Source organism: Tamandua tetradactyla, chromosome 21 (genome assembly GCF_023851605.1).
Source record: "Tamandua tetradactyla isolate mTamTet1 chromosome 21, mTamTet1.pri, whole genome shotgun sequence".
Lineage (NCBI taxonomy): Eukaryota > Metazoa > Chordata > Mammalia > Pilosa > Myrmecophagidae > Tamandua > Tamandua tetradactyla.
In genome coordinates, this window is record NC_135347.1 from 24,900,309 (window position 1) to 24,910,869 (window position 10,561).

A 10,561-nucleotide genomic window follows, 5' to 3' on the forward strand; every position below is an offset into this window, starting at 1 on the left:
TCCAACTGAAACCATAAAATTCAGTTGCTTTTTCACATCTAACCACAAAGGAGTTTTGAAAATTGTCTAGGTTTCAATGTTACCTGAGGTAAGTTTGTTCAAAAAGTATGTGAACTTTGGCCTAAATTATAACATTCCAATTTGAGTGTGGGTTTTATAATACGCTGCAAATCAAGCAAGAATTCCTGTTCAAAAGTCTCCATTATTTCTTCTTTTCATGAAAGTCCATCATAGTCTAAGGAATTGGAAGAAAGGCTCAAATGTAGCAGACATGGTGTGACAGCTGCATCTCCCATGAGTGATGCAAATGTACTTCCCTAAGGTGAGAGCTCAGATGCCATCATTTACCATATAGTTACAGAGGCTGTGCCTATAAAAATGGGGAAAATGACTCATTAGACTTCTGCGGGCATGAGCATAAAAATAATCTACTCCCTGGAGATGTAAAATAGTTGAATTTTCAACTTCCACTGCTAACTTTAAGAGGAATATAAAGAGTTTAATTTGAAAACTTACATACATTTTAAAAATCAGTATGAATAATTTTTAGAATATGAATATTGGGTAGATTTAGTATTCACCAATTGAAGTAAGGGGAAAAAAGCTAAAATTATTGTCCTTTAAGGCCTCCAATATTTAAGGCAAATGACAATTTTGCATTTGATATGTAAAACAAAACACCTATTCTTTTAAGATAAGCATATTTCTCTTCTTACTAAACTCTTAACTACACCCACTCAGAAAAACCTCAATCTATTAAAACTGATTATATATGAAGCCTCTCCCTCTCATACCCATTATCATTAAGTGGCATTTTGTTGATGTTTCAGGTTTCAAAAGAATAGTTAGGGAAGGCAGCAGATCCCAAAACACTCCATCTCCCTGAGGTCTGCCTTAATTCATAGGACATTAAATTCATCATTGTGCAACAATTTAACTTCCAAATTACTCTGGATTTTGTTCTATTTTCTTATTATTCTCCCGTGTTTTTGTTCAATTCTTCAATCTTTGGAGACCATACCATGTCTCTACTATTTGATTTAAAATACTACTTCATATACTATTTGATAAGAAATTAATGTGATTTTTGTTATACATTCTTCCCTGAAAATCAAAATGCAAAACCTTATTTTTACTATATTAATTGGTATCTAGAATTTTCTTTTGGGATTCTGCAGGATGCAAAAGTAATTCATTGTAAAATCTTGCATTAATGCAAATTCACAATCACGCAGCCACAAGTGTTCTGGCTAAAATTAGCATATAATAATTGCATCATATTCTGATTCAGAGCTGTGTTATAACTGATGATGAAAACAAAAAAGGAAAAACCATGTCACAAGGAAACTGGTCATTCTTAATCCAATGTATTTTTATATCTTTTAGCTTGTACTTTACTATCCGTACAAAAAGCATTTCACTAACTTTACCCCAGTTATTGAAATAATAATAATAATAAACCATATATTATGTATCAGATCTTTCATCATATATAAACATTTTATTCAATTCTTATAACATACATCTGTAATAATTATCATTCTCATATCCAAGGGGAAAACTGAAACATAAGATAAAGTATTTATCTTTATTGAATCACTCCAATGTACTCCTTTTATGTTACTTTTTATCCATTCATCTATTCATCATTTGTTCAACAAAACTTAACTTAGCACTTACTATATACCAACCATTATTCTTAGTGCTGGGTATTTAAGGCTGAGGCATGTGGAAAATATTCTTCATGTGGTGAATAGGAGATGAATGTGTTTAATAAACTGAAAGAGGGTCTTTGGTATTATAGTGCACTAAGCAATCTTCAAAATTTTTCTAATAAGATCTTATCAGTTTTTCAAAAGTATTATGAAAATTAATGCAGAAGATGCTGGGATCACATATTGGTTTGAAACCATGACTTAATTTCCATTTTATGGATGAATCAGCTGAAGAGAGCAACAGTTAAGAGCAGAGCCCCTGTAGTCTGTCTAGCTTTGAATCCCAGTAACTTATTAAGGGATCATGGATTCTGAGTCTCATTTCTCATGTTTCAAGAGTGAATTAGGGTATTAGGTTTGTCATGAGGATGTAAATTGCTTTTTCTAAGCACTGAAAAAGCTTGAACCTCCTCCCCAAAGCAAGATATTCTTTTTCTATTGTCCCTATCTGTGTAAATTTGATGCTCTCTATTCAGTTTTACAAGCTACAAGCCTTAAATTCTTATCAGCCATATCCTGTCTCTCTATCCCCCAATATGTTGTTAAGTCATCAAATCTGGCCAATTTTTAAAAATCTTTTTCTTAAATAGAAACACTTCCCCCTGCTTTGTTTTCACATAAACACTGCTTAGTAGAGACCCTTACCACTTTTTCTTGGACTATTCATTACAATGTTTATTGAGAATTATGGGATAACTGTTCATTAGAAGGATTTTAGGACGATTTAACAAATTAGAGTTTAACATTGATAATATTTTAATCAGCCAAAGAAAGTGAGCATATTACTGATAATTGAAGAACCAAATAAATTGAAGTAGCACTGCTTGATGTATCTAAAATGTAGAACCTTTTGAGATTATCATCCCTCATCCCTAGGCACTAGGGAATTTCAGATCTTTGTAATCTGTATTTCTCTTGCCCCATGAAGCAGTTCTTGGAGACACCTGCAGCTTCAACAGTCAACATGGTGAGTAACCTTCAAAACCTAGCCGTAATGCTGAGGAAAAGAGACATAGAGACTCCTTTAAATTTTTTTTTTTAATTTTTATTGTAGTAACATTTATACGAATCCAATTTTCCCATTTTAACCACTTTCAAGGGTACAGTTCAGTGATATGAATTACGTTCGCAGTTTTGTAAGCATCTATTACCCAAACTTGGTCAACACCTCAAACAAAAACTCTGCACCCATTAAGCAATAGCTCCCTATTCTTCTCACCCTCAGATCCCCAGTAACCTGTAATTACTGTCTATCTCTATTAATTAGTTTATTCTAGGTAATTCTTATAAACATAATCATACAATATTTGTCTTTTGTCTGTCTTATTTCAAACAGCATGATTTCTTCAAGGTTCATCCACGTTGAGTTCATTCCTTTTTTATAGCTGAATAATATTCCATTGGGTATATATGTTACATTTTTAATTAATTCAACTATCAAATACCAGATCATATGAAAATTCCATGTCAGATTTCTGAGTAACCACCAAACATATTTCCACAACATGTGCACCATATGACAATCCCACCAACAATGCGCTAGTGTGCCAATTTCTCTTCTACCACATCAACCCTTATTATTTTCTATTTTTTCTTTCTTTCTTTCTTTCTTTTTTTATAATAACATCCTACTAGGTATGTAGTATTTTGCCGTGATTTTTTTTAATTATGACAGAAATATTTATTAAAATGTATCCTTCAATAATACAATAGCATACGTACAATGTACACACATTTCTGCATACATTCTCACACATGTCATGGGTCACCACAGTCAGTTTAATCAGTCATTTAAAACTAAAATAGGGAGGGGACTAACAGGGGTGAGACTAAGGGCAAAATTTCCGTGTTTTATCTGGTAAGAAATGGCAAATTTCTCAGAATTTCCCTGGGGAAACCTACGACCAGAGACTTTTTGGAATAAAATATGTAACACCATCCTACCCCTACCACCTCAAAAAATGTTTCCAAATAATGCCGTTAGAAGTATGCATCTCGGAAAAGGAAGATTGATTCCACTCCATACTTTGGCTTCTGAATCTTCTGGTTTCAAGACAATCTTCCTCTCAGCTGAGGCAGAGAAATTCACACTGGCATCTGGGCTCTAGGGTAGAAGGGCAGACTGCTGGGTGGGAAGAGAGGAAGCCACGCCCATCTAAGGAGAGGTCTGACACAATGTGTAACTGCATGTCGAAGTTCTCCAGGTCACTACAATGCTCTCAGCTGGGCCAGGCTGATGTCCCAAAGTTTGCTGGCCAAGCAGTCTTTCTGTTTACCTCTTTGGTGTTTCCAGAGGGGATCTTTCCTCACTGCTACCACTACCACCATTACCTTCTTCAAAAACCACCATCTCAGCATGAACAAGGGGCAAGTCCTATTTGCTGCTTCCATTCGCCAGCTGATAGTGGCTTGGCTTGGCTTGGTTTCAATGACCATTGGATTTCTCTATTGTTGCACACTCAGTCTGGTGGGTTTTTGGTATTGGTTTGGAAATGGCCATTGCACATGCTGTCATTGCCACTAACTGCACCAAGACTGGCTATGTCATTGGGGAAAATCTCCTTCTGCACATCAGCTTGGATTTCTAACCTGCTACTTTCCCTTGCCCCACTCATTGTCACCGCCCCCCTCCTTGAGAGGACCGCAAAGCTGGCTGCTGTAAGGGCCCCGCATGACAATGAGCCCATCTGCTGGTGCTCAAAACACTACTTACACTTTCAATGCTGCCTTCTTCCATGCCAGGATTCTTGTGGGCTTGCCAGGCATCTGCCATTGTGATTGGACCATCATCTTCATCAAGCTCAACTTTCATCTTTTTCCCTTGACTGTACTAACTCCACAGCCTCCTCCAGGGCTGAGAAGAATGAGCCCAACCCCATAGACAAATGCCACAATAATGCAGACACCATGACAAACACTAACTGCAGCAATAACTCAGCATGCAATGCCCAACAAAGTGCTGGGAGATTCTCCTTTCCTCACACCAGCTGAGGATCTTCCTGCTAACACTAACAGGAATGCCAGTGGGCGTGGCAGGAATGCATGCTAGCCATGAGGGAAAAATGGCAGGAGCACCAGTCATTGTGCCAAGCAGCTAAATAATTTTCTTTTTCTGGCTCCCCAGCTTCTTGCCCCAAAATGTGCAATCTCAAGTCTGAGATTTCTTTCAGATAAAGCCAACAAAATCCTCCGCCGCATTATGCATAGGTCATCATAGCTACCTTCCTTCATCTTGCTGTTGTAATCACAGCACTGTGGGCATGGCTTGAGGTCATGTGGTCCAGATTCTTGCCCCTAACAGACCTGAGGAGCACTCAGTCTGAATTGCAAAGTCTGCCCTCTGCTGTCTGGTGATATCACGGGACTGTTTTGGGTGCCATGTCTGCTTATAGTGGTAGCAAAACTCTCTGGCACCCTTCTCTCTTGAAAGTCAGCCTGGAGCAGCTCACACAGTCACAGACCAATGGTAGTATACCCAGAGGCTGGGGCCGGTCTCTGGTGGCATCAGGTCTGAAGCCAGGTGGTCACACAGCAGGAAATCTTCTTAATTATGCATGAGGAGCATGCTGTTGAGCAGCACACAGATGTCCTGTGAGTGGATTTGCTCACTGAGTTTGTGCAGTTGTTGGGCAGCAGCTTTTTTTTTTTTCACCTGCAGATCTCCAAGCACAGGAGATGCTTCTGTCATGAGCAGTGTGGGAAACTGAGCAGGCATAGGGTCTGCTCTGATGGCAGCCACTCCATTCAGGTACCACATGCTCTACCTCCTCCTAGCCACGACCACTTCCCTCTATCACCAACTTTTCTGCATCCATCCAAGCCTGAGGCCACCAGTGCCATTTCAGTGCCCTCCAGGAGATGGAAGTTCGCAGGACATTTGTAATGAGGGAATGACCCATTGTCTAAGTCAGGATTGTGGGGTTTTTCATCCCCAGGTCCCCCCAAGACTCCAGAACTGACCATATTGTTTTTCACTGATGATTTAAATTCCATTTTAAGTTATGAGACCAATAATGACATTTTAAATGAAAAATGAAGGCACCAACAGAAATTACTCCTAAATCCTCTGTTTATGTATATTCCATTCATTCTTGCTATTTACGTATATGTTAACAGTATATAAAAATTATGACACTGCATCTTGGGTTGCACGTGTTTCAGATAACATTCACGGTTATTTTCTGATTCAACCCTGTCATCATAATTACATTTAAAGTTATATAAGAAATAGAATTTGCCCAACATGGTAGAATCTTTAGCAACAGCTTTTTCTTCATAAGTATTTGCAAACACTAATGTATGGAATTTTAATATACTTGCCTACGACTCATTACAAAATGTTGCATTTAACAGTCATAGATCATAGGTCATTAGACAAATTATAAATTCATGGTTGAATTGTGTGGTAATGTAGTCTTACTAGAAGTTTTCCAGTTTGATATACCTAATGTGAGCTCCAGCTGAAGGCTTTTCACTTTAATAGGAGGGTTGGACATTTTCTAATTAACCATGATTAAGGAATTCAAAACTACTGAAAACTTCCCTTTATTCTAAAAAACAGTGTTTTATACAATATGAAACCTCACATATTTTATGTGTTGCTCTGTAAGTAAAGAATTTCTTTTTACATGTTTTCATTGAATAAATATTCCAGCAAAATTTATCTGTTTTTCCTCTAGAGTTCCTCATCCTACTAATGACTTTTCTGTCTGATTTCCTGGTTTAGGAGTTATTCCTATGCCAAACTATTCTTTTGCACACTAAGGTTGGAGTTCAGGTGAAATCAACCATGGATAACTACAGGCATAGGGTTCCTTTATTTACAAACGTGTTGTAATAATCATGTTGTGTGAGGATAGATTGTAAATAAAGATATTTCCATGGATTACACTGACTGATAATTACACTCTTGTTAAATGTTAGGGCTGTTGCTGAAGGCGCTTCCAAATTCACAGCATATTTAGTGTGAGTTCTCTCCTATCATCTAAAGGCAGAATGCTATTTAAAGGCTTTCCCACAAAGATGACATTCGTACTGTTTTTCTCCAGTTTGAATTTACTCATGTTGTCTAAAGTGAGCATTATTACTGAAGTCTTTCCCTGGCATCTATATGGTTTCTCTCCAGTGTGAGTTCTCTCATATTTTCTAAGTTTGGAATATTGACTGAAGGCTTTTCCACAGAGATGGCAGCCATATGTTTTCTCTTCAGTGTGAATTCTCTAATGTTATCTTAAATTAGCCCTACTACTGAAGTCTCTCCCACACAGATGGCGACTATATGGTTTCTCTCTAGTGTGAGTTCCCATGTTGTATAAGGTTGGAAGGTTGACTGAAGTCCTTCCCACATACATGGCAGCCATATGCCTTCTTTCTGATGTGTTTTCTTATGTTGTCTGAAGACAACATCACTAGTGAAGAATTTTCCATGTAGATGGCAGTCATATGATTTACTTCGAGTATGAATTTGCTTATGTCAACTGAAGGGGCTTTTGGAAATTGCTCACAAATTGTTTCTCTCCCATGTCAGTCAGCACATATTGAGTCAGTGTGGAGCTGTGAATAAAATCTCCTAAGTCATTACTTTCAAAGGGACATTACTCAGTGTAAGAAATCCATGGATACCAGGTGACAGATATTCCCCAGCATGACATCTCTGAACAGCTTTCTCTGGGTTCTGGTCAGCAAAACAGAGCTCCCTGGGTAAAGTCTCTAGCCACATCATTGAGGGTTACTGACTCCAGTGGTTGCATTGTTAATAGTTCTGATGCCAAATATCTTCTTGTGATTTTTCACTCACACACTGCCCGAGCCCAGGCTTGAAACTGTAGGAGACAGTGAGGGACCAACTACATTCTGAGGTAGGCTCTCCAGGAAGGCAGCACTGCTCATGTCTCAAAGTTTTATAGTGGTCATCTTCTTTACTGAAATGATAATTCAATGTTGTCTTCCGTGGACATGACACAAGCAGTCCCAAAGCTGCATGCAGCTCCCTAATGTGTCAGATGAGAATGCAGGACTTTTTTCCCTGTGGAGGTGGCATCTGGGTCCCCAGGAATGAACAGGAAAGCTTTTCCAGTGCAATTTCATAAGTAAAGTTTGATTTCCTGAGCTATCTGCCTTTCAGAGGTCCATAGTGCATGAAACTTCTGGTTCTTATTGGTGGTGAAAATACCTTTCTCCCTGCCTTGTGGCCGAAACACTGAAATCAGGTTCATATTATTCAATTCCAGTAAACTGAGCCTGGGAAACTGGATGTCTTGGTGCTGTCAACACTGAAGCTTCAGAAAGAAGGGCCAGCAAAAGGGAGCAGAAGTGGGTGAGCCTCCACCCAGGGCCCATATCTCCCTTTATTAGAATTTGAGATTCTTTTTTATCTCTAATTAGTTCCTTGAATGAGTGAAACCTACTCAAAGCTCTCGTCTGACTGAGGACTTTACTTTTACTTCCAAGCAGTGCTGGTAAGCACTACCACTACCCTGTAATATAACTTTCTTTTCAGTTTTCACATTATACAGCAACAATCTTTCACTATATCTGCCTTCTCAATTAAAGAAGTGAGAGGGTAAAGATTGTAGCGTGTTTATTTTGGTTTTAATTCAGCATCAGGTAGCATGCATCAGTAACAGCTTGGTGAGTGATTTTTGACTGCATAGCTTTGCATTACTCATCACTCAATTAAAATTGTCTAGATGGGAATATAAGACATCTTTTTTTTTACTGGATTGATTTTTTTTTCCTTTTGACTAAATTGAATAGTTTTTTGGGCATTTTCTAGATGTAGCTCCATTTTAAATAATAGCTGTACTAAGCTGGCCTCAATTGATAGCTATTTCCCGTGTTCTGTAAGGCATTTTTTTTTGCATGGGCAGGCACCGGGAAATGAACCCGGGTCTTCAGCAAGGCAGGTGAGAATTCTGCCTGCTGAGCCACCACGGCCTGCCCTTCTGTAGGCATTCTGACTAATTTTTACAATTTATAGCTTCTTTAAACTTACCTGGACACAGTACTTTCTCTACACACATGAAAGAATACACACTGTATTTCATTACCTCAACTGAACATTTTAATCTCTAATCTTCATAGAAGGGTTCCAATCATTTCTCTGACTCCTTAAGTCTTTTCATTTTGTTAGTTCAAGCTTCTTTGCTCGTTTTACTTTCCAGGCTAAAATACTCCAAATGCTAAATTAAAAAATAGACAGCTTTATTTTAAGTTCTGTCTTGCTTTTAGGCTTTTTAAAATCTTCTTCCCAAAAAGGTCTTTGCCAGTCCAGAAATTGTGTATTACCAATTCCTGCAGGGAATTTATGTAAACAATGCAAGCATGGAATGTCCATTCTATTTTTGAAATGCTTGCTGATTTAAATGCCCATTTCAGAAAATTAGCTTCAGATCTTCTCATACCTTATTTTCTGTTATAGTGGCAGAGAAAGAGGCTAGAATTCTAAGAGCTTACAAGAAATAGAGAATATGGCATGTTGTGGTAAGGCTCTTTAAACTACTTCATATAATTTCAAAAATTACAAAAATAATCCAAATAATTCTCATTAAACTCCTTACCCAAATGGAATTTTACCATCTCTCAGCCCTTGCCTACTTACCCTCCTTTTCCACACTTGCTTGTTTGCATTCAGATGTTTTGATATCCTTCCATTTCACAGCTTGGGGGAGAAATTAGGCCTAGTGGAGAGGGCTGACTGCACCTGGAACCAGAAACCGAAAATAAGTAGACCTAACTTATTGCCACTGTAGGAACTCTGTGCAGAGTTTGCTTGATACATGCTTTATGCTTTATGTGGATAAATACACATCCCTAGGACAATATAAGGTTCCTCCTAGTCAATATGAAGTGGGCCATGTGGAGCCGCCGTCCACTGACCCTGACTACTGTGGCTTCCCTGGGCAGTCACTATGGGAGCTCTTCTCCTCTTGTTTGGTTGCTTTGTATTGTGTAAAGCAATAAAGTGGGCATTTGTTGAGAATCTCTTTGGTGCCTGTGCCTGTGGCCCCACCATACACCTTCTAGCAATTCACTCCACATTCATATAAGCAAATGATATTTGCTATATCATCATTGCCCTCAATATATGTATTTTCTGAAACTTTTGAGAGTAAATTGGTGAAATAATCTCATTTACCTCCAAATAATTCAATGGATATTTGCTAAAAATGAGATATTTTCATATTCAACTCAGTACAATTATCAAAATGAGGATATTGACATTTGAACAATGCTATTATCTAATCTATAAACTTTAATTTAAAAATCCTCTCACATCAAAAATGTCCTTTAGGCCAAACCAAACCCCCAAAATAGGGTTTTGGTCCAGTGTTGTATGGTGCATTGAGTTTTCACATCTTATTTGCTTTTCTTTAAGTTCAAAGAGTTCTTCACTCTGTTTTTGTCTTCCCTCAAATTAATATTTTTAAAGAGTATTGTCCAGTTATTTCATAGAGTATCCTTCAAATTGTGTTTTCCCTATATTACCTTGTGATTAGAATCAATTATGCATTTTTTGCAGAGCTATCATAGAAGTAATGTCTCTCAGTGCACCACATCAGTAGTTAGATGATGTCTTCTTGGCCCATTACCAGTGATGTTAACTCGGATTACCCAGTTAAAGAGAGCCAATGCAAAATTAATGGTGTTCCTTTGTAGTTAAAACTATATTGTGGGGAGAGATAGTGAGATTCCTTTTTCTTATTAGACTTTCATCCATGAGTTTTAAGATCCACAGAGGATCCTTGCCTATTACTACAGTCATGCAGTAATGGTGACTGTCTAATTTTATCATTTTCACATTTAGTAGTTGGACTTACATAACAAGAACAAACTTTCTCTTTTAT

General features: G+C 37.8%; 1 pseudogene; it reads right to left on the reverse strand.

Annotated features, from left to right (window-relative positions):
- LOC143665171 (E3 ubiquitin-protein ligase RNF19B pseudogene) overlaps window positions 1-7,604 on the reverse strand; it is a 29,220-nt pseudogene extending 21,616 nt beyond the window's left edge.
- Window positions 7,605-10,561: the final 2,957 nt, after the last annotated feature.